This window comes from Macaca mulatta, chromosome X, assembly GCF_049350105.2.
Source record: "Macaca mulatta isolate MMU2019108-1 chromosome X, T2T-MMU8v2.0, whole genome shotgun sequence".
Taxonomy (NCBI): domain Eukaryota; kingdom Metazoa; phylum Chordata; class Mammalia; order Primates; family Cercopithecidae; genus Macaca; species Macaca mulatta.
In genome coordinates this window covers 70,655,289-70,680,866 of record NC_133426.1, presented here as the reverse complement: position 1 = coordinate 70,680,866, position 25,578 = coordinate 70,655,289, and the positions used below count along the sequence as shown (strand labels likewise).

At 39.1% G+C, this 25,578-nt stretch overlaps 1 protein-coding gene and 1 pseudogene across 1 annotated transcript in view; both read left to right on the top strand.

The window, feature by feature from the left end:
* The window catches only part of MTMR8 (myotubularin related protein 8), a 111,589-nt gene that overhangs the window by 73,103 nt on the left and 12,908 nt on the right, over positions 1-25,578 (top strand). The gene's annotated exons all lie outside the window — the stretch shown is intronic.
* On the top strand, positions 5,519-9,552 carry LOC144338784 (importin subunit alpha-3 pseudogene; annotated as a pseudogene).

The following is a 25,578-nucleotide window of genomic DNA, read 5'->3' as shown; positions in this document are numbered from 1 at the left end:
AACAGCTCCAGTCTCCAGCTCCCAGTGCAAGCGACACAGAAGACAGGTGATTTCTGCATTTTCAACTGAGGTACTGGGTTCATCTCATTAGGGAGTGCCGGACAATCGGTGCTGGTCATCTGCTGCAGCCCGACCAGCGAGAGCTGAAGCAGGGCAAGACATCGCCTCACCTGGGAAGTGCAAGCGGGAAGGGAATCCCTTTCCCTAGCCAGGGGAACTGAGACACACAACACCTGGAAAATTGGGTAACTCCCATCCCAATACTGCGCTTTACCAAGGGTCTTAGCAAACGGGCACACCAGGAGATTATATTCCACACGTGGCCGGGAGGGTCCCATGCCCACGGAGCCTCCCTCATTGCTAGCACAGCAGTCTGCGATCTAAGGGCAAGACAGCAGCGAGGCTGGGGGAGGGGTGCCCACCATTGCTGAGGCTTAAGTAGGTAAACCAAGCCGCTGGGAAGCTCCAAGTGGGTGGACCCCACAGCAGCTCAAGGAGGCCTGCCAGTATCTGTAGACCCCACCTCTGGGGACAGGGCACAGCTAAACAACCACAACAACAACAAAAAGCAGCTGAAACCTCTGCAGACGCAAACGACTCTGTCTGACAGCTTTGAAGAGAGCAGTGGATCTCCCAACATGGAGGTTGAGATCTGAGAAGGGACAGACTGCCTGTTCAAGTGGGTCCCTGACCCCTGAGTAGCCTAACTGGGAGACATCCCCCACTAGGGGCAGACCGACACCCCACACCTCACACGATGGAGTACACCCCTGAGAGGAAGCTTCCAAAGCAAGAATCAGACAGGTACACTCGCTGTTTAGCAATATTCTATCTTCTGCAGCCTCTGCTGCTGATACCCAGGCAAACAGGGTCTGGAATGGACCTCAAGCAATCTCCAACAGACCTATAGCTGAGGGTCCTGACCGTTAGAAGGAAAACTAACAAACAGGAAGGACACTCACACCAAAATCCCATCAGTATGTCACCATCATCAAAGACCAAAGGCAGATAAAACCACAAAGACGGGGAAAAAGCAGGGCAGAAAAGCTGGAAATTCAAAAAATCAGAGCACATCTCCCCCTCCAAAGGAACGCAGCTCATCGCCAGCAACAGATCAAAGCTGGAAGGAGAATGACTTTGACGAGATGAGAGAAGAAGGCTTCTGTCCATCAAACTTCTCAGAGCTAATGGAGGAATTACGTACCCAGCACAAAGAAACTAAAAACCTTGAAAAAAGAGTGGAAGAATTGATAACTAGAATAATTAATGCAGAGAAGGACATAAACGAACTGACAGAGATGAAAACCATGACACGAGAAATACGTGACAAATGCATAAGCTTCAGTAACCGACTTGATCAACTGGAAGAAAGAGTATCAGCGATTGAGGATCAACTGAATGAAATGAAGCGAGAAGAGAAATCTAAAGAAAAAAGAAGAAAAAGAAATGAACAAAGCCTGCAAGAAGTATGGGATTATGTGAAAAGACCAAATCTACGTCTGATTGGGGTGCCTGAAAGTGAGGGGGAAAATGGAGCCAAGTTGGAAAACACTCTTCAGGATATCATCCAGGAGAACTTCCCCAACCTAGTAGGGCAGGCCAACATTCAAATTCAGGAAATACAGAGAACGCCACAAAGATACTCCTCGAGAAGAGCAACTCCAAGACACATAATTGTCAGATTCACCAAAGTTGAAATGAAGGAAAAAATCTTAAGGGCAGCCAGAGAGAAAGGTCGGGTTACCCACGAAGGGAAGCCCATCAGACTAACAGCAGATCTCTCGGCAGAAACTCTACAAACCAGAAGAGATTAGGGGCCAATATTCAACATTCTTAAAGAAAAGAATTTTCAACCCAGAATTTCATATCCAGCCAAACTAAGTTTCATAAGTGAAGGAGAAATAAAATCCTTTACAGACAAGCAAATGCTTAGAGATTTTGTCACCACCAGGCCTGCCTTACAAGAGACCCTGAAGGAAGCACTCAACATGGAAAAGAACAACCGGTACCAGCCATTGCAAAAACATGCCAAAATGTAAAGACCATCGAGGCTAGGAAGAAACTGCATCAACTAACGAGCAAAATACCTATTTAATATCATAATGGCAGGATGAAGTTCACACATAACAATCTTAACCTTAAATGTAAATGGACTAAATGCTCCAATTAAAAGACACAGACTGGCAAACTGGATAGTCAAGACCCATCAGTTTGCTGTATTCAGGAGACCCATCTCACGTGCAGAGACATACATAGACTCAAAATAAAGGGATGGAGGAAGATTTACCAAGCAAATGGAGAACAAAAAAAAAAGCATAGATTGCAATACTAGACTCTGATAAAACAGACTTTAAACCATCAAAGATCAAAAGAGACAAAGAAGGCCATTCCAGAATGGTAAAGGGATCAATTCAACAGGAAGAGCTAACTATCCTAAATATATATGCACCCAATACAGGAGCACCCAGATTCATAAAGCAAGTCCTTAGAGACTTACAAAGAGACTTAGACTCCCATACAATAATAATGGGAGACTTCAACACCCCACTGTCCACATTAGACAGATAAATGAGACAGAAAATTAACAAGGATATCCAGGAATTGAACTCATCTCTGCACTAAGCAGACCTAATAGACATCTACAGAACTCTTCACCCCAAATCAAAAGAATATACATTCTTCTCAGCACCACATCACACTTATTCCAAAATTGACCATATAGTTGGAAGTAAAGCACTCCTCAGCAAATGTACAAGAACAGAAATTATAACAAACTGTACTCTCAGACCACAGTGCAATCAAACTAGAACTCAGGACTAAGAAACTCAATCAAAACCTCTCAACTACATGGAAACTGAACAACCTGCTCCTGAATGACTACTGGGTACAAAACGAAATGAAGGCAGAAATAAAGATGTTCTTTGAAACCAATGAGAACAAAGATACCACATACCAGAATCTCTGGGACACATTTAAAGCAGTGTGTAGAGGGAAATTTATAGTACTAAATACCCACAAGAGAAAGCTGGAAAGATCTAAAATTGAGACTCTAACATCACAATTAAAAGAACTAGAGAAGCAAGAGCAAACACATTCAAAAGCTAGCAGAAGGCAAGAAATAACTAAGATCAGAGCAGAACTGAAGGAGATAGAGACACAAAAAACCCTCCAAAAAATCAATGAATCCAGGAGCTGGTTTTTTGAAAAGATCAACAAAATTGATAGACCGCTAGCAAGACTAATGAAGAAAAGAGAGAAGAATCAAATAGATGCAATAAAAAATGATAAAGGGGATATCACCACCGACCCCACAGAAATACAAACTACCATCAGAGAATACTATAAACATCTCTACACAAATAAACTAGAAAATCTAGAAGAAATAGATAATTTCCTGGACACTTACACTCTCCGAAGACTAAACCAGGAAGAAGCTGAATCCCTGAATAGACCAATAGCAGGCTCTGAAATTGAGGCAATAATTAATAGCCTACCAATCAAAAAAGTCTAGGACCAGATGGATTCACAGCTGAATTCTACCAGAGGTACAAGGAGAAGTTGGTACCGTTCCTTCTGAAACTATTCCAATCAATAGAAAAAGAGGGAATCCTCCTAACTCATTTTATGAGGCCAACATCATCCTGATACCAAAGCCTGGCAGAGACACAACAAAAAAAGAGAATTTTAGACCAATATCCCTGATGAACATCGATGCAAAAATCCTCAATAAGATACTGGCAAACAGAAAACCAAACACTGCATGTTCTCACTCATAGGTGAGAATTGAACAATGAGATCACTTGGACTCGGGAAGGGGAACATCACACACTAGGGACTATTATGGGGAGGGGGGAGGGGGGAGGGATGGCACTGGGAGTTATACCTGATGTAAATGATGAGTTGATGGGTGCTGACGAGTTGATGGGTGCAGCACACCAACATGGCACAAGTATACATACGTAACAAACCTGCACGTTGTGCACATGTACCCTAGAACTTAAAGTATGATAATAATAAGAAAAAAGAAAGAAAGAAAAAAAAAATAGGTACTACCCAGTCTGGGAGAAAACTGACTGGAAAAAATAAATAAATAAACAGAAACATAGAGGTCTGTGGGACAATAATGAAAGTTCTAACACTTGTATAGTTGGAAACTTTGAAGGATAGAGGAAAGATGGAAGACCTTAAAAAGCACTCAAATAAATAATGGCTGATAATATTCCAGTATGGCAAAAGGCTTATATGTATAGATTCAAGAAGCTGAGTGAACATCAAACAGGATAAAGCCCAAGTAAATTTACATAAAATACATCATAGCAAAACTTATGAAAACTAAAATATTCTTTTTTTTTTTTTTTTTTTTTTTTTTGAGACAGAGTCTCACTCTGTCACCCAGTCTGGAGTGCAGTGGCATGATCTTGGCTCACTGCAGCCTCTGTCTCTCAAGTTCAAGTGATCCTCCCACCTCAGTCTCCCGAATAGCTGGGACTACAGGCACACATCACCATGCCTGGCTAATTTTTTGTCCTTTTAGTAGAGACGGGATATTGCTATATTGTCCAGGCTGGTCTCGAACTCCTCACCTCAAGTGATCCACCTGCCTTGGCCTCCCAGAGTGCTATGATTATAGCCGTGAGCCACTGCACCTGGCCTAACAAACTATTGAAAGCAGCAGGAGAGAAATGACACCTTACTTAGAGGGGAAAAACAATTTAAATGACAGTGGATTTCTCATCAGAAATTGTGGAAGCCAGAAGGAAGTTGCACATCTTTAAGTGCCAAAATAATAACAATAATAATAGTAATAAAATAACAATGCAAAATCTTATAACTGGTGAAAATAGTCTTTTTTTTGAGACTGGGCCTCGCTCTGTCACCCAGGCTGGTGTGCAGTGGTGCGATCATGGCTCACTGCAGCCTTGACCTCCCAGGCTCAAGTGATCCTCCCACCTCAGCCTCCTGAGTAGCTGGGACAACAGGCATGCACCATCATGCCCACCTAATTTTTGTATTTTCTGCAGAGTCGGGGTTTTGCCACATTGTCCAGGCTGGTCTTGAACTCCTGAGCTCGAGTGATCTGCCCACCTCAGACTCCCAAAGTACTGGTATTACAGGTGTGAGCCACTGCATCTAGCCCAAAAATATTCTTTAGGAATGAAGGGGAAGTGATGATATTCTCAGATGAAATAAAACGTGTTTGTCACCAACAGACCTACCCTAAAAGGAAGACTTAAGGAAATTATCTAAAGAGAATGGAAATATAAAAGAAGGAAGCTTGGAACATCAGAAAAGAAGAAAGAAGAATGGAAAGAATAGAAATATGTATAAATACAATAGACTTTCCATCTCTTCTTGAATTGTCTCAAATGTATGACAGTGGAAGCAAAAATTATAATGCTATCTGATATGATTCTAAATATGTAGAGAGGAAATGTTTAAGATAATTATATTATAAATAGGGGAGGGAAAAGGAATGTAAAAGGAAGGAGGATTTGTAGACTTCATTCAAACTTATAAAATGCTGACACCAGTACGTCATGATACACGGGCACACAGAGAAAGTATGTATAGGCACGCATATAATATACTGCCTAGAGAAACCACTGAAAGACCTATACAAAGAGATACACTCAAAAACACTTTAGATTAATCAAAATAAAATTGTAAAAAAGTAACCCACAGGAAGGCATGACAAAAAAACAGAAATGACAGATTGAACAAGCAAAAACAATAACATGGGGAATTAAGCTCTAACATATAATAATCTTAAATGTAAATGATCTTAATACACCAATTAAATGACAAAAGTAAGCAGAGTGGATAAAAAATATATGCTGTCTACAAGTTTTACACTTCAATTATAATAAAATAGACAAATTGAAAGTATCTATTGAGATAATCATGTGGTTTTTGTCTTTGGTTCTGTTTATATGTGGGTTACGTTTATTGATTTGCATATGTTGAACCAGCCTTGCATCCCAGGGATGAAGCCCAATGATCATGGTGGATAAGCTTTTTGATGTGCTGCTGCATTCAGTTTGCCAGTGTTTTATTGAGGATTTTTGCATCGATGTTCATCAGGGATATTGGTCTAAAATTCTCTTTTTTTGTTGTGTCTCTGCGAGGCTTTGGTATCAGGATGATGTTGGCCTCATAAAATGAGTTAGGGAGGATTCCCTCTTTTTCTATTGATTGGAATAGTTTCAGAAGGAATGGTACCAGCTCCTCCTTGTACCTCCGGTAGAATTTGGCTGTGAATCTGTCTGGTCCTGGACTTTTATTGGTTGGTAGGCTATTAATTATTGCCTCAATTTCAGAGCCTGTTATTCGTCTGTTCAGGGATTCAACTTCTTCCTGGTTTAGTCTTGGGAGAGTGTAAGTGTCCAAGAAATTATCCATTTCTTCTAGATTTTCTAGTTTATTTGCGTAGAGGTGTTTATAGTATTCTCTGATGGTAGTTTCTATTTCTGTGGGGTCGGTGGTGATATCCCCTTTATCATATTTTATTGCATCTATTTGATTCTTCTCTCTTTTCTTCTTTATTAGTCTTGCTAGCGGTCTGTCAATTTTGTTGATCTTTTCAAAAAACCAGCTCCTGGATTCATTGATTTTTTTTGGAGGGTTTTTTATGTCTCTATCTCCTTCAGTTCTGCTCTGATCTTAGTTATTTCTTGCCTTCTGCTAGCTTTTGAATGTGTTTGCTCTTGCTTCTCTAGTTCTTTTAATTGTGATGTTAGGGTGTCAATTTTAAATCTTTCCAGCTTTCTCTTGTGGGTATTTAGTACTATAAATTTCCCTCTACACACTGCTTTAAATGTGTCCCAGAAATTCTGGTATGTTGTATCTTTGTTCTCATTGGTTTCAAAGAACATCTTTATTTCTGCCTTCATTTCATTATGTACCTAGTAGTCATTCAGGAACAGGTTGTTCAGTTTCCACATAGTTGAATGGTTTTGATTGAGTTTCTTAGTCCTGAGTTCTAGTTTGATTGCACTGTGGTCTGAGAGACAGTTTGTTATAATTTCTGTTCTGTACATTTGCTGAGGAGTGCTTTACTTCCAACTATGTGGTCAATTTTGGAATAAGTGTGATGTGGTGCTGAGAAGAATGTATATTCTGTTGATTTGGGGTGGAGAGTTCTGTAGATGTCTATTAGGTCCGCTTGGTGCAGAGATGAGTTCAATTCTTGGATATCCTTGTTAACTTTCTGTCTCGTTGATCTGTCTAATGTTGACTGTGGGGTGTTGAAGTCTCTCATTATTATTGTATGGGAGTCTAAGTCTCTTTGTAAGTCTCTAAGGACTTGCTTTAGAATCTGGGTGCTCCTGTATTGGGCGCATGCATATTTAGGATAGTTAGCTCTTCCTATTGAATTGATCCCTTTACCATTATGTAATGGCCTTCTTTGTCTCTTTTGATCTTTGATGGTTTAAAGTCTGTTTTATCAGAGACTAGTATTGCAACCCCAGCTTTTTTTTGTTTTCCATTTGCTTGGTAGATCTTCCTCCATCCCTTTATTTTGAGCCTATGTGTGTCTCTGTGTGTGAGATGGGTCTCCTGAATACAGCAAACTGATGGGTCTTGACTCTTTATCCAGTTTGCCAGTCTGTGTCTTTTAATTGGACCATTTAGTCCATTTACATTTAAATATACAATCATGTCATCTGCAAACAGGGACAATTTGAGTTCCATTTTCCTATTCATTAGTAAAATGAATATCCTTTATTTCTTTCTCTTGCCTGATTGCCCTGGCCAGCACTTCCAACACTATGTTGAATAGGAGTGGTGAGAGAGGGCATCGTTGTCTTGTGCTGGTTTTCAAAGGGAATGCTTCTTAAGCTGATAAGCAAATTCAGCAAAGTCTCAGGAGGCAAAATTAATGTGCAGAAATCACAAGCATTCCTATATACCAATAACAAACAACCACAGCCAAATCATGAGTGAATTCCCATTCACAGTTGCTACAAAGAGAATAAAATACCTCAGAATCCAACTTACAAGGGATGTGAAGGACCTCTTCAAGGACAACTACAAACCACTGCTCAACGAAATAAAAGAGGACACAAACAAATGGAAGAACATTCCATGCTCACCGATAGGAAGAATCAATATCGTGAAAATGGCCATACTGCCCAAGGTAATTTATAGATTCAGTGCCATCCTCATCAAGCTACCAATGACTTTCTTCACAGATTTGGAAAAAACTACTTTAAAGTTCATATGGAATCAAAAAAGAGCCCCCATTGCCAAGACAATCCTAAGTCAAAAGAACAAAGCTGGAGGCATCACGCTACCTGACTTCAAACTATACTAAAAGGATACAGTAACCAAAACAGCATGGTACTGGTACCAAAACAGAGATATAAACTAATGGAACAGAACAGAGTCCTCAGAAATAACACCACACATCTAGAACCATCTGATCTTTGACAAACCTGAGAAAAACAAGAAATGGGGAAAGGATTCCCTACTTAATAAATGGTGCTGAGAAAACTGGCTAGCCATATGTAGAAAGCTGAAGCTGCATCCTTTCCTTACACCTTATATAAAAATTAGTTCAAGATTGATTAAAGACTTAAATGTTAGACCTAAAACCATAAAAACCCTAGAAGAAAATCTAGGCAATACCATTCAGGACATAGGCATAGTCAAGGACTTCATGACTAAAACACCAAAAGCAATGGCATCAAAAGCCAAAATAGACAAATGGGATCTAATTAAACTAAAGAGCTTATGCACAACAAAAGAAACTACCATCAGAGTGAACAGGCAACCTACAGAATGGGAGAGCATTTTTGCAATCTACTCATCTGACAAAGGGCTAATATCCAGAATCTACAAACTCAAGCAAATTTACAAGAAAAAAACAACCCCATCAAAACATGGGGAAAGCATATGAACAGACACTTCTGGCAATTAACAAATACAGATAGTAATAGACTCTGGAATAGTTCCTCATTTGGTTCCTCTGTTCAGCCACCAAGTAGTTCAGACTGCTGCACCTCAAGCTGTGGGCAACTTGGCCACTGGAATTGAAGAGCAAACAGAAGTAGTTTTGAATTATGATGCTCTTTCATACTTGTGGGCAATCCTGACACATCCCAAAGAGAAAATTAATAAAGAGGCAGTATGGTTCCTCTGTAACATTACTGCAGGTAATCAGCAGCAGATATAGGCAGTAATTGATGCCAATATTGTACCAAGAATAATAAACCTTTTGGATAAGGGGATATTGGCACTCAGAAGCTGACTGTAAAAGATGTACAAGTTGTACAAGTAGTACAGGATGGACTAAGTAATATATTAAAAATGGCTAAAAATGAGGCAGAATCCATAGCCAATCTTATAGAAAAATGTGGAGGACTGGAGAAAATTGAAAAACTTCAAAATCATGAAAATGGAAACATCTACAAATTGACCTATGAAATCATTGCTCAGTTCTCTTCAAATGATGTTGATAAAGATCTTAGCCTTGATCCAGAGGCAATTCAAGGTGGAACATTTGGTTTCAGTTTATCTGCCAGTATACCAGTAGAACGGTTCCAGTTTTAGAACAGTATTGTGGAAGTTAGGTGCAATTTTATATATATTATATATATAAATGTATATAAAATATTATATATATGTGTGTATATGTATGTTTGATCCATCAAGCTTAGCTCATGGGATCTGCTTCTGCATTAAATTGGGAAAGAAAATGTGAAGATTTCATTTGGAATCACAGAAAATACCCAAATGTGGTCAAGATGGTGAATGGGTATGAGTGAGAATGAGTGGCAAAATGTAATGAAAACTTTACATGAATGCTTATTTAGGCTGTTCATAGTAAAAAGGGCTACAGGTCACAGATGTTCAGTGACTGAGAAAGAACATTGACTTACTCTATATAAACTGAGGGGAAAGTGTAGTACTATTATCTTCAAGGCTTGTAAGCAGAAAAGATAATTGGATGCCCGTATAAGTAAAAGGAAAATGAGCCTAGGCCTTGCTATGAAGCAGTGTCTGAATGGAAAATGTTGAATGAATATCTGGCTCAGTGATGGACAGTCAGGATCATCTTTAAAATCTGGGGCTCTCATTCATGAATTAGACTCCTAGTCCTGGAGTGACTATGTACAGGAGTGTGGTAGTGGTGCTGTATATGAACACATGCAAGCTTGTTTTGCCTTCAGGTGGCTGATAACCTAGTAAATCGTCAAAATGTGATCATGAGTATTAATGTACACTGGACATAAAAACAAATACTGGATCAGCAGCAGACATTTGTTTACTCTGCAACTTATGTTTTCTATTTCCCCTTACCCCTTTTCCTCCCCACCCCTACAAGTTTTTATTTACTTTACCTAGTATGACTTTCTTCTTAGTTGACTCTCAAGTCAGAAAACATTTCAGGAAGGTTTTCCTGTGCATTTGCACTGAATGAATGTTTGATGTTATGAAAGCCTTTCCTTATCAAAGCTAATTTGTGTATATTTTTGCGTGAAAAAAAATCATAACTTTTTCTCAAAAGAGACTGTGCTGCAGTACACAAGTTGCCATAATAGTATAAAACAGTAAAATGTACTTAAAAGGCCATGCTTTTCACTTTCCGGGAGAACATAAAGATCTTTGCATGAGGTAAATCTACAGCATAATTCATTTTCGGATTTTGTTGGGTCCTGTAGAGAAGAAAAAAGTTTCAGTTGTGGTAGAATACCATGCTGTATTTAAATGTTATTTGTTTTCAAATTTTGTTTTATATGAGAATGAGGTGGAAACTTCTAAAATGGAATTTGTCACATATGTACTGCTTCATAAAGACTGATCAAGTGGTTTTTATAAATTGAATAATACCTCAGTTTCGAGGTTACGTACAGTAAATGTGATGTAATTTGTACAGTAAGAGCTCTTTATAAGATGGCTCATTTTAGGAAATCCTGCGCCTTCCCCTTTGAGCACAAGTATTGTGTGAACCGCAGTTTGCTATAAGAAATATATCACATTAACCACCATTAGCCTCTATATATACTTTGTGTTTAAAAATCAACTAGTAATTCTGAAACACTGTAGAATGGATAAAAATTGTTTTGTGAGCATAACTCTGTTGAATTAGAGTATTTTTTGCAGCATGTCTTGTCATCAGAAATATAATTCAAGTTTAAAACTAGTAACAGCAGAAAACTAGCTTATGAAATTTATCCAAGTTGAGTGCAAGCTAGGCTGTCTTGGGGAAATAAACATTAAAACTTAAAAAAAAGAAAAATGTTCAACATCATTAGCCAATTTGGTAAATGCAAATTAAAAGCTCAATCAGGTATTACTACACATTTATCAGGATGGTTAAAATTTAAAAAACATGGTGACAGTACAAAGTGCTGTCAAAGATATCGAAAAGCTGAATTTTTCCTGCCTTCCTGGTGGGGATTATAGTGACTTTGAAGGATTTTACCTCTGATAAGAATCATGAGATGGCATTAACACACAGCAAACTTGAAGTGATCCTTTGACAGGTTTGCACCTGGGAAAATCCTTCACAGCACGAGGCCATCCAGACTCTCTGGTATAGGCCTGAGGGCATAACCCATAAGGGGAGGAGGGCTAAGGAACTCATGAAGGAGAGGGGGCTGACATATCTATTAATATATGATGTTGCTAGGCAGCACAGCGAGGAGTCTGTGGGTCAGGAAACTCTGAAGACCAGCAGCAGCTTGGGGTCTTTATTGCCCTACAGTTTTTCTTGTCTATGGGTAGTAGATGTTTTGTGAAGTTTTGTAGTGTATGTAAAGCAGGCAGGCTCTAATGCCTAAAAATATACTTATGTGGGCTATATTTAAAACAATTGGATGTGTAAAATTTTCAGATTGGTACCATCAGGCTTTTCAGCTAATGGGTTCCTAACCTATGATGAAGAAGTAAACAGCATAGGGTCCATATACAGAGGCTATCTGTGGTTCATTTATATAACAGTCTGTCCTCTGGCCCCATGGTATTTTTTGCTTGTTTTGCTTTTTGTAAAATATACATAACATAAAATTTACCATTTTAATCATTTTAAGTGTACAGTGTAATCAGCAATCAGAAGTTGTGTATCTACCATCATTATCCATTTCCAGAACTCTTTCATCATCCCAAACAGAAACTCCATAGTATCACAAAATAACTCTCCATTTTCCCCTCCCAGCAGCCCCTGGCAACCTCTATTCTACTTTCTATCTTTATGAATTTACCTATTCTAGGTAGCTCATGTAAGTGAAGTCATACAATATTTGTTTTTGTATGTGTTTGTGTCTGGCTTATGTCACTTAGCATAGTATTTTCAGGGTCCATCCATGTTGTAGCATGTATCAGAACTTCATTCCTTTTTGAGGCTGAAAAATACTCTATTGTATGGATATAGCACATTTTGTTTATTCATCCATTGATGGACAACTGGGTTGCTTCCATCTTTTGGCTTTGGTCAATAATTTGTCTATGAACATTGGTATTAAACTGTCTGTTTGATTTCCTGCTTCAAGTTCTTGGGGATATATACCTAAAAGTGGATTGTTGGATCATATGGTAATTTTATATTTAACTTTTTAAATGACTTCCAAGTTGTTTTCCACAGTGGCTGTGCCATTTTACATTCCTACCAGCAATGCACAGAGGCTCCATTTTTTCTGTATCCTCACCAATAATTGTATTTTTCCTTTTTTTTAGATAGTATCCATCCTAGTGGGTATGAAGTAGTATCTCATAGTTTTGATTTGCATTTTCCTTGTGACTAGTGGCATTGAGCATATTTTCATGTGCTTATTGTCCATTTGTATATCTTCTTTGGAGAAATATCTATTGAAGTCCATTGCCCATTTTTGAATTGGGTTGTTTGATTTTGTGGTTGAGTTTTAGGAATTCTCTATATATTCGTTATATCAATCCCTTACCATATATATGATTTGCAAATATTTTCTCCCATTCTCTGATTGCCTTTTTATTCTCTTTATAGTATCTTTTGGTGCACAAAATTTTGATAAAGTACAGTTTATCCATTTATTCTTTGTTTCCTGTGCTTTTAGTGTCATATTGAGGAAATCATTGCCAACTTCCATGTCATGAAGATTTCCCTCTATGTTCTCTTCTAAGAATTTTACAGTTTTAGTCTTCTAAATCTTCTTGTGGGAAAAAAAAAGAATTTTACAGTTTTAGTTCTTGCATTTAGGTTTACCTCCAGAGAATCTAGGAAACAATTTGTGTGTGTGTGTGTGTGTGTGAGAGAGTGTATGTGTGTGTGTGTCAGAAACATCTCATTTTAAGTTTTATCTGAGGTACACTAACAGGAGAGCCAAAGTGATAGCATCCTTTAGTTTATCTAGTACCTCATTGCTCCAGGTTCTCACTGAAAAATGAGACTTACAGGTGACTCAGTAGCAAATATTGGAGGTGAGGAGTGTGTTGGAGCCAGAATATAAACATTCCTATCAAATGTTGGATCTTCTTTACCAGTGTGCGAGGTTGGAGCACTAGGAGCTTGTCTTACCAGATTGAGAATAGTTCAGCCTTCTGAGTTCCAAAGGTAACCCCGAGATTTAATAGAGAGGTCTTGTACCTTATGTGGGGCAGTTTCCTATCTGCTGTAGACGATATTTATGTTCTCCCAAATTCATATGTTGAAATCGTAACTCCCAATGTGATGGTATTAGGAGTTGGGACCGAGAAGGCAAAGCCCTCATAAATGGGATTAGTTCCCTTATAAATGAGACCCCAGAGACATTGTTTGCTCCTTCTGCCATGTGAGGACACAGCAAAAAGACAACCATCTATGAAGCAGGAAGAGGACCTTCACCAGATGCCAAATCTGCTGTCATCTTGATCTTGCACTTCCTAGCCTCCATGACTGTGAGGAATAAATTTCTATTGTTTATAAGTCACCCAATCCATGGTATTGTGTTATAGCAGCCTAAGGGGACTGAGACACCATCCCCTCTCATTGAAGTGTTTGCTCGCAGTTGTGATAGCCTCTGAGACAGAATCTTGGCAAGGTTTAGTAAGGAGAATTTTATCAATATAATGCCAAAGCTGAATTTCTGGTAGAAATATGGGGCAGGCATCTAAGTCATGTCTGCACATGTTTGATCACAGGGCTATTTGAGTATTCCATAAGTCGCTGGGAAAAAAATACACTCTTCACCCTCAAAAGTGAAGACAAATTGTGATTAGCTCTTCTACAAAATATTTCCCAATTGGAGCATGTTAGGCAAGTATATAACTCCGTACAATTTATCTATGTTGTTTTGAATGTCGTCCATTAAGGTGATGATATCTGGTAGAAGTGCTCCAATAAAAAGGTGCTCTTATTTAACTCTCTGTAGTTAACCTCTCTTTATTAATAGTGGCTTTACACATAGGCTTTACCAGGGAATTGACAGGTGAGATGGTAAGAATCAGTACATGTTATTTAACTAAGCTATGATGGCCTATAATCTTTCAGGGTCTTGCCTTAGCTTGTTCTGTGCCATATTTACCACCTGCACTGGTAGGGGAAAGTTAATTGGTTCCTACCAGGTAGTGCCACCAATACCATAAAAGCATTAGGTTCTGTGGAGTTACTAGCTGATTGAAGAAGTCTATTCAAATAATGGGAAAAGGGATAGTCTCAGGGGTACAACCAGATTCAAAGCATCTTTTAGCAGAACTGGATCAGTTTTAATAGTTAAGTAAATAATTGCTCCTTTACATAATCATCCTCCTGGACAGGGTGAGGGTTGAGGGGATTCCTTTAAAGCATGAGTGATTCTTAGGATTGGGGAGATTTGGGCACCCATGTCCAACAAAGCCAGCCAATGTTGTGGAGCCAAACTACAGTTAATATGGTAAAAGGGTGATTGTCTGCTGGAAGTAGCCACCTTCTGCAACCACCAGATCCCTATGTGGGGGTGGGTCCCTGCCACTGAAGGAGATCAGGAGCAGGTTTCCCAAATGAGACTGACTTTGAATACCTGCTGCAGATTGTAATCTAACCCTAGTAAATGTTAATACTTGTTTCACCAATGTATGAGAGAACATCCGATTTGGGCCCCTTTGTCCATTAGAGTCCAATGTAACCCCTTTTGTTTATCTCAGGGCTCAAGCTAAACCATGGACCTGGCTCTACGTGGTTTGCTTGGTCTAGAAGGGTGCAGCATAACTGTTGGTAGTAATTTTGATTTAGGCTAGATGGAGTTATATTCATAAAATTAACAGGCAACACTTGAGTTTGTCTTTCATGTATTTCTACTAAATCGAGTGAAGCTATGAACTCTTAAATTGTTTTAGCATTAGCCATTATTGCCCAAAAGGAGGACTTACACTTGTCAGGAACCCTCCTGAGAAATAAGTAGTTAGATGTGGGACTGAATTCAGTTTCCTCTGGACTTGCCAAGTCATCGTGCTGCAGGTCATCTGTTGCCTGATAAACCCACCTCAACATCCCCAGCTGATGGAGGAGATCTTTAGCCTTGGTTAACATTTTCCATTGACAGTCTTCCCAGGCCTTTATAAGGCCTAATATAGGATGGGAAGCCCACCAAGCCATAAAAATCCACATCAACAAGGTATATGTGGACTGAGGCACAAAGCCTCTTTTGAGGGTCATTCCTACCTTCCATGCTTATTATGTGGGATCCTTTAGCAGTGACACCATTGTTTTCCATCTTGTACTATGGCAGCCAATTGTTTAATTCCCTTATTAGGTGGAGTTTGCTCCCTGCCAGATATATTCTGTATATATAGTCAGACAGCCCCTTTTTCGTTCAGTTCCTGGGTCAGGTCCTTAAGGAGAGACTGGATGTAAGGGCAAGAAAGAGGATGCATTTTCTGCTCCAAAAGAGAAGTGGCCATCTTCTTTTGTTTTTCTGTTTTATGACTTTGCTGGTGGTTACTGGCAAAGCAGAGGGTAAATGGCCCTAGTCCCTAGCATGATGACACCATGCTGCTGCTTTCTTCTTTAGAGGTCACCAATTCTCTTCCCCAGGATCTTCCCTTCCAACTCATCTCCTGCAGGAGTTTGAGTTTCTGCCTCCTCTCTGGGCAAACCCTGGTGAAAAGCAACCAACAGCGAGGTCCAACATGCACCTACTTTATGGTTTGGAGCATCCCTTGAGTAGGATAGTCACTTCCTTTGGTGTCCTGGGATATAACTTTCCTTGATTTAGTCACTGAAATAATGCTTTAGTCGGCTCAGCCAAAAGATGGAGAGCTCAGTATACTTCCAACAGAGGACTGGAATGAGAGTATCAAAAGCATTATTGTCATGATAGCAGAGGACTACTAGCTGCTTGCAAGTGTCTCTCCCAGTTGTACTTAGGAGACCACATCAGACTGACATCTCTGCCTTATCAGCTTGTTTGCCTGCCATAGCAGTGTCCAGGGACTCTCATCTCAGAGTATTCTCATCACATATTACCAGTCTGGCCATGGGGAACTCTCCCACTATAGACCATTATGGGATCTGGGGTAACCCACATGTGATCCATAGGTATGTACTTTCCCTTTTTCTATTCAGGCCCACAAGTGCCGACCTAGTGCTTTTCTAGTGGGAGACCCAGGTGAGCAGACTGCCCTTCCCTGGGCAGCTTGGTGCCTCTCTCTCAAAAGTCAGTTCTGATGGCGAGGATTTACTCAAATACTGGCACTGCCTCTTCTCCAGTCTCATGAGGCATGGGGGAGACCATAGAAAATGTAGAGTGCGGCCGGGCGCGGTGGCTCAAGCCTGTAATCCCAGCACTTTGGGAGGCCGAGACGGGCGGATCATGAGGTCAGGAGATCGAGACCATCCTGGATAACCCAGTGAAACTCCGTCTCTACTAAAAAATACAAAAAAAAGTTAGCCGGGCGAGGTGGCGGGTGCCTGTAGTCCCAGCTACGCGGGAGGCTGAGGCAGGAGAATGGCGTGAACCCGGGAGGCAGAGCTTGCAGTGAGCTGAGATCCGGCCACTGTACTCCAGCCTGGGCGACAGAGCCAGACTCCGTCTCAAAAAAAAAAAAAAAAAAAAAAAAAGAAAATGTAGAGTGCAATTCAGTACAGAAGAATGCCATGCCAAAGTTATGCGAAGGTGTTCCAAATTCTGAGTCCCAAGTACTTAAGGTCATCCAGGGTTGTTTTGACATTAATCCTCCTATTGACTTGGTAGGTCCCATATTGATTTCCTGGTCATCACTAAAATTCCATCCTTGTTGCCACTTGTAATGAGTTGAGGGATTTCAGGACTGATCAAGGAGAAAACGAAAAGATATGACCGCCGTAGCACACAACAAGCTTTTTGAGGGGGGCGGGTGTAGGGTGTTCAGCAGGCATGTTTGCATGAGTGTGGAGGCCAGCACTCAGAAGGGGAGAAAGGCAAGAAAACTTCTCTTCAAGAAAGAGGAATATCAGAGGGGTTTACATGTCTAGATCACTAGGCAGCATGTCAGGAAGTTGCTGGGTCAGAGGGTTCTGAAGGGCAACAGTGATGTGAGGTCTTTATTACTCCAGGGTTAATCTTATCTTTGGTTAGCAGATGTTGGGTGCAGTTTTGTGGGGTATGCAAGACAGGAAGGCTCTAAAGGGTTAAAAAATGCTTACTTTGGCTATTTAAAACAATTGGATGTGTAAAAATTTGATTTTGGTACTGGTAGGCTTTTGAGCGAATGGGTTCCCAGCCTGCTCAGAAAAAATAAACAACATAAGGTCCATATGCAGAGGCTACCTTTGGCTCATTTATGTAATAGAAATATGAAATAGTATGGAGCCACTTTGAAAAAGTTTGTCAGTTTTCTAAAAAACTGAACATGCAAATGCCATATGCCCCAACAATTGCACAAATTGTACTCTTGGCCATATATGCCGGAAAAAAATCAAACTTTCTGTTTATATGAAAACCTCTACATGAATATTTATAGCATTTTTATTCATATACTCAAAAACTGAAGACAGCCCAGATGTCCTTCAACAGGTAAATGGTTAAACAAACTGTGGTCCATCTGTACCATGGAATACTGCTCAGCAATAAAGAACAAACTAAATATATGCAGCACCTTGCAGAGAATATGTTAAATGAAAAATGCCAATTTCAAAATGCTATCTACTGTATAGTTTCATTTACATAAATTTCTTTACAAAATTAAAGAAATAGAGAACAAATTAATGGTTACGAAGGGCTAAGGACAGAGTCCACACTCTGAGGGGGTGGTGGATATGAGGGGGAGGTGGGTGTGGCTACTAAAGGAGAACAGGAGTTTGTCTAGTGGAATTGTTGGTATCTTGACTATCAGTTTCAGTATCCTGGTTGGGATATTGTACTGCAGTTACCCATTGGGGAAACTGAGTAAAGAGTCCATGGGAACGCTATTATTTCTTTTTAAATTTACTTTTAAGTGTAGTAAAATACACTTAAAATTTACCTTTTTGACCATTGTTAGGTGTTAGTTCACTTTTTTAGGTTTTAGGTTAGTTCCATTTTTAGGTTTTAGTTCAGTAGTGTTAGGTCAATCTTTAGAACTTTTTCATCTGAAACCCTACCCATTGAACAAATCATTTCAACTGAAACCCGATCCATTAAACAAATCATGCCACCTAGTCCCTGGCAACCACCAATCTACTTTCTATCTCTGAACTTGACTAATCCAGCTACCTCATATAAGAGGAATCATACGATGTTTTTCCTTTTGTATCTGGCTTATTTTACTTAGCATAATGTCCCCAAAAGTCATCCATATTGTAGCATGTGTCACAATTTCCTTCCTCTTTAAGGCTGAGTAATATTTAATTGGTTGTATATACCGTATTTTTTTTTTAATCATCTGGCAGTGGACATTGGGTTGCTTCCTCCTTTTGGCTTTTGTGAATAATACTGAATGGAACATGTTTGTAAAAGTATCTTGAGTCCTTGCTTCCAATTTTTTTTTTTTTAAATTTTTTTTTGCAATGGAGTCTCGCTCTGTCACCCAGGCTGGAATGCAGTGGCACAGTTATAGCACACTGTAACTTGTAATTCCTGGGCTCAAGTGATCTTCCCACCTCAGCCTCCCGAGTAGCTAGGACTACATACATGTGCCACCACGCCCAGCTAATTATTTTATTTTTGTAGAGACAGGGTCTTGCTATGTTGTTCAGGCTCCTACTCTTTTGATATGTATCCAGAAGTGGAATCGCTGGATTATACGTTAAATCTGTTTTTACATTGTTGAGGAAGCACCATAGTGTTTTAAATAGTGGCTGCATCATTTTATATTCCCATCATCAGTGGACAAGGTTTCCAATTTTTCCACATCCTCACCAACACTTGTTATTCTTTGTGCTTTGTTCCTTTTATTTGGATAGTAGCCGTTCTAATGGGTGTGAGGTGATATATCATTGTGGTTTTGATTTTCATTTCTCTATTAGTGTTGTTGAACATCTTTTTGTGTGTGTCTTGTCCATTTTAATTTCTTTGGAGAAATGACTATTAAAGTCCTTTGCACACTTTATAATTTTGTTGTTGTAGGAGTTTTTAATATATTCTGGATAATAACTCCTTACTAGATACATGATTTTCAAATATTTTCTCCCATTCTGCAGGTTTCCTTTTCACTCTTCTGATAGTGTATTTTGATACACGAAAGTTTAATTTTGATGTAGCCCAATTTATCCATTTTTATTTTGTTACCTATGCTTTTGGTCTTATATCTGTGATATAAGATTGCTGAATTCAGTGTCATGACGTTTTATCCTGTGTTCAATGTAAATAATTTTACAATGTTCACTCTTACCTTTAGGTCTTTTATATACTTTGAGTTAATTTTTGTTTATGATGTAAAGTAAGGGTTCAACTTCATTCTTTTTTATTTTGTCTCTGTTTTTCTAATTTTATTTTATTTTAGGTTCCAGGATGCATGTACATAATGTGCAGGTTTGTTATATAGGTAAAGATGTGTCATGGTGGTTTGCTGCACCTATCAACCTGTCATCTAGGTATTAAGCCCCACATGCTTTAGCTATTAGTTCTGATGCTCTCCCTACCCCTGCCCTTGCTGACAGGCCTTGGTGTGTGTTTTTTCCCTCCCTGTGTCCATGTGTGCTCATTGTTCAGCTCCCACTTATGAGTGAGAACATGCGGTATTTGGTTTTCTGTTCCTGTGTTAGTTTGCTGAGGATGATGGCTTCCAGCTTCATCCATGTTACTGCAAAGGACATGATTTCATTCCTTTTATGGCTGCATAGTATGCTATGGTGTGTATGTACCACATTTTCTTTATCCAGCCTATCATTGTTGGGCATGTGGGTTGGTTCCAAGTCTTAGCTATTGTGAATAGTGCTGCAATAAACATACGTGTGTATATATCTTTATAATATAATTATTTATATTCCCTTGGGTATATACCCAGTGATGGCATTGCTGGTTCAAATGGTATTTCTGGCTCTAGATCCTTGAGGAATCTTCACCCTGTCTTCCACAATGGTTGAACTGATTTACATTCCCAACAACAGTATAAAAGTGTTCCTATTTCTCCCCAGCCTTGCCAGCATCTGTTGTTTCTTGACTTTTTAGTAATCACCATTCTGACTGGCGTGAGATGGTATCTCATTGTGGTTTTGATTTGTGTTTCTCTAATGATCAGTGATGTTGAGCTTTCTTTCATATGTTTGTTGGCCACATAAATATCTTTTTTTTTTTTTTAAGTGTCTGTTTGTGTCCTTTGCCCACTTTTTGATGGAGTTGTTTTTTTCCTTGTAAATTTGTTTAAATTCCTTGTAAATTCTGGATATTAGAACTTTGTCAGATGGGTAGATTGCAAAAATTTTCTCCCATTTTGTAGGTTGTCTGTTCACTCTGATGATAGTTTCTTTTGCCGTTCAGAGGCTCTTTGGTTTAATTAGATCCCATTTGTCAATTTTAGTTTTTGTTGCAACTGCTTTTGGCAATTTCATCATAAAGTCTTTGCCCATGCCTATTTTCTGAATGATATTGCCTAGATTTTCTTCTAGGGTTTTTATGGTCTTGTGTTTTACATTTAAGTCTTTAATCCATCTTGAGTTAATTTTTGTATAAGGTATAAGGAAGGGCTCCAGTTTCAGTTTTCTGCAAATGGCTAGCCAGTTTTCCCAGCACCTTTTATTAAATAGGGAATCCTTTCTCCATTACTCGCTTTTGTCAGGTTTGTCGAAGATCAGATGGTAGTAGATGTGTGGTGTTATTTATGAGATCTCTATTCTGTTTCATTGGTCTATGTGTCTGTTTTGGTACCAGTACCATGCTGTTTTGGTTACTGTATAGCCTTGTAGTATAGTTTGAAGTCAACTAGTGTGATGCCTCTAGCTTTGTTCTTTTTGCTTAGGATTGTCTTGGCTATATGGGCTGTTTTTTTTTTATTTCATATGAATTTTTAAGTAGTTATTTCTAATTCTATGAAAAATGTCAATAGTAGTTTGATGGGAATAGCATTGAATCTCTAAATTACTTTGGGCAGTATGGCCATTTTCATGATACTGATTCTTCCTATCCATGAGGATGAAATGTTTTTCCATTTGTTCATGTCCTCTTTCATTTCCTTGAGCAGTGGTTTCTAGTTCTCCTTGAAGAGGGCCTTCACATCCCTTGTTAGCTGTATTCCTAGGAATTGTATTCTCTTTGTAGCAATTGTGAATGGAAGTTCATTCATGATTTGACTCTCAGCTTGTCTATTTTTTGGTGGTGGTATAGCAATGCTTGAGATTTTTGCACATTGATTTTGTATCCTGAGACTTTGCTGAAGTTGCTTATCAGCTTAAGGAGCTTTTAGACTGAGACGATGGTGTTTTCTGGATATAGGATCATGTCATCTGCAAACAGAGACAATTTGACTTCCTCTCTTCCTATTTGAATACCCTTTATTTCGTTATCTTGCCTGATTTCCCTGGCCAGAACTTCCAATACTATGTTGAATAGGAGTAGTGAGAGGGGGCATCCTTGTCTTGTGCCTGTATTCAAAGGGAATGCTTCCAGCTTTTGCCCATTCAGTATGATATTGGCTGTGGGTTTGTCATAAATAACTCGTATTATTTTGAGATACGTTCCATCAATACCTAGTTTATTGAGAGTTTTTAACATGAAGGACGTTGAATTTTATTGAAGGCCTTTTCTGCATCTATTGAGATAATTATGTGGTTTTTGTCATTGATTCTGTTTATGTGATGAATTACGTTTATTGATTTGTGTATGTTGAACCAGCCTTGCCTCTGAGAGATAAAGCCGACTTGATTGTGGTGGATAATCTTTTTGATGTGCTACTGGATTCAGTTTGCCAGTATTTTATTGAGGATTTTTGCATCAATGTTCATCAGGGATATTGGCCTGAAGTTTTCTTTCTTTGTTGTGTCTCTGCCAGGTTTTGCTATCAGGATGATGCTGGCCTCATAAAGTGAGTTAAGGAGAAGTCACTCCTTTTCAATTGTTTGGAATAGTTTCAGAAGGAATGGTACCATTTCCTCTTTGTACCTCTAGTAGAATTTGGCTGTGAATTCATCTGGTCCTGGGCTTTTTTTAGTTGGTAGCCTATTTATTACTGCTGCAATTTCAGAACTTGTTATTTGTCTGTTCAATAATTCAACTTCTTCCTGGTTTAGTCTTGTGAGGGTGTATGTGTCCAGGAATTTATTCATTTCTATTTCATTCTTTTGCATGTGGATATAAAGTTTTCCCAGCACCTATTTCTTTGAAAGACTGTCCTTTCTGCATTGAATTATTTTGGCACTGTTATCAAAAATCATTTCATTGTATATGCAATGGTTTATTTCTGGGTTCTCTGTTCTATTCCATTGGTCCATATGTGTGTCTTCATGCCAGTACCATATTGTATTGATTACTGTAGCTTAATAATATGTTTTGAAGTCAAGAAGTGTGTGACCTGCAACTTTGTCTTATTTTTCAAGATTGTTTTTGCTATTCAGAGTGACTTGCAATTCCATATAAATTTTAGGATGTATTTTTTCCATTTCTATAAAAAACCACCATTGTGATTTTGATGGAAACTGCATTAAATCTGTAAATCCCTTTGGGTAGTATTGACATCTTAACAATATTAAGTCTTTCAATTCATGAACAGGGAATGTCTTTCTATTCATTTGTATCATCTTTAATTTCTTTCAACAATGTTTTGTAGTTTATTGTGTATAAGTCTCTTACCTGCATGCTTAGGTTTAGTGAAAGCAGGCTTTCTTGTCTTATTCCCAATCTTAAAGGTAAAGCTTTCAGTCTTTCAACATTGAGTATGATGTTTACTGTGTGTTTGTAATATATACACTTTATTGTGTTCAGATAAATCCCTCCCATACCTAAATTACTGAGTTTTTATTATGAAAGAGGATTGAATTTTGCCACATTTTTTCTGCATCTATTGAGGTAATCATGTAATTTTTATCTTTCATTCTGTTAATGTGGTGTCTCATATTAATTACTTTGCACATGTTGAATTATCCTTGCATTGCAGGGATAAATTGTGCTTGATGGTGGTATACGTTCCTTTTGATGTCCTGTTGAATTCAGTTTGCTAGTATTTTCATGAAGATTTTTGCATCTATATTCAATATCAGCAATATTAGCCTATAATTTTCTTTGGTATAAGGGTAACTCTGGCTAACATAAAATGAGTTTGGAAGCATGCCCTCCTTTTTGATTTATTGAAATAATTTGAGAAGTGTTGGGGGGGAGGGGCGGTTGTGGGCACAGCTTCATCAGACTTAAATATTCCTGCCTGCCAGCTCTGAAGAGAGCAATGGATCTCCCAGTACAGTGCTTGAGCTCTGCTAAGGGACAGACTGCTTCCTCAGGTGGGTCCATGACCCCCATGCCTCCTGACTGGGAGATACCTCCCAGCAGGAGTCAACAGACATCTCATACAGGAGAGCCCTGGCTGGCATCTGGCAGGTGCCCCTCTGGGACAAAGCTTCCAGAGGAAGGAACAGGCAGCAATCTTTGCTATTCTGCAGACTCCACTGGTGATAACCAGGCAAATAGGGTCTGGAGTGGACCTCCAGCAAACTCCAGCAGACCTGCAACAGAGGGGCCTGACTGTTAGAAGGAAAACTAACAAACAGAAAGAAATAGCATCAACATTGGCTGTTCACAGTGGCTCATGCCTGTAATCCCAGTACTTTGGAAGGCTGAGGCAGGTGGATCACAAGGTCAGGAGTTCAAGACCAGCCTGATGAACATGGTTTAACCCTGTCTCTACTAAAATACAAAAAATTAGCTAGACGTGGTGGCGCCCACCTGTAGTCCCAGCTACTCAGGAGACTGAAGCAGGGGAATCACTTGAACCCAGGAGGCAGAGGTTGCAGTGAGCTGAGATCTCACCATTGTACTCCAGCCTGGAGGACAGAGTGAGACTCCGTCAAAAAAAAAAAAAAAAACAGAACAGCAAAAGAAATATCATCAACATTAACAAAAAGGACATCCACAGAGGAAACCCCATCTGAAGCTCACCAGCTTCAAAAACCAAAGGTAGATAAATTCACAAAGATGAGGAAAAACCAGCGCAAAAAGGCTGAAAATTCCATAAGCCAGAACACCTCTTCTCCTCCAAAGGATCACAACTCCTTGCCAGCAAGGGAATAAAATGGGAGGGAGAATGAGTTTGATGAATTGACAGAAGTAGGCTTCAGAAGATGGGTAACAACAAACTCCTCTGAGCTAAAGGAGCATATTCTAACTCAATTCAAGGAAGCTAAGAACCTTGAAAAAAAGTTAAATGAATTACTAACTAGAATAACCAGTTTAAGGAAGAACATAAATGACCTGATGGAGCTGAAAAACACAGCACGAGAACTTCATGAAGCATACAGAAGTATCAGTAGCTGAACTGACCAAGCGGAAGAAAAGATATCAGAGATTGAAGATCAACTTAATGAAATAAAGCATGAAGACAAGATTAGAGAATAAACAATGAAAAGAAACGAACAAAGCCTCCAAGAAATATGGGACTATGTGAAAAGACCAAACCTACATTTGATTCGTGTACCTGAAAGTGATGAGGAGAATGGAACCAAGTTGGAAAACACTCTTTAGGATGTTATCCAGGAGAACTTACCCAACCTAGCAAGACAGGCCAACATTCAAATTCAGGAAATACAGAGAACACCACAAAGATACTCCTCGAGAAGAACAACACCAAGACACATAATCGTCAGATTCACCAAGGTTGAAATGAAGGAAAAAATGTTAAGGGAGAGAAAGGTCGAGTTACCCACAAAGGGAAGCCCATCAGGCTAACAGCGTATCTCGCTGCAGAAACCCTACAAGCCAGAAGAGAGTGGGGGCCAATATTCAGCATTCTTAAAGAATTTTCAACCCAGAATCTCATATCCAGCCAAACTAAGCTTCATAAGTGAAAGAGAAATAAACTCCTTTACAGACAAGCAAATGCTGAGAGATTTTGTCACCACCAGGCCTCCCCTACAAGAGCTCCTGAAAGAAGCACTAAACATGGAAAGGAACAACCAGTACCAGCCACTGCAAAAACATGCCAAATGGTAAAGACCATCGACACTATGAAGAAATCACATCAACTGACAGGCAAAATAACCAGCTAGCATCATAATGACAGGATCAAATTCATACATAATAATATTAATCTTAAAGTAAATGGGCT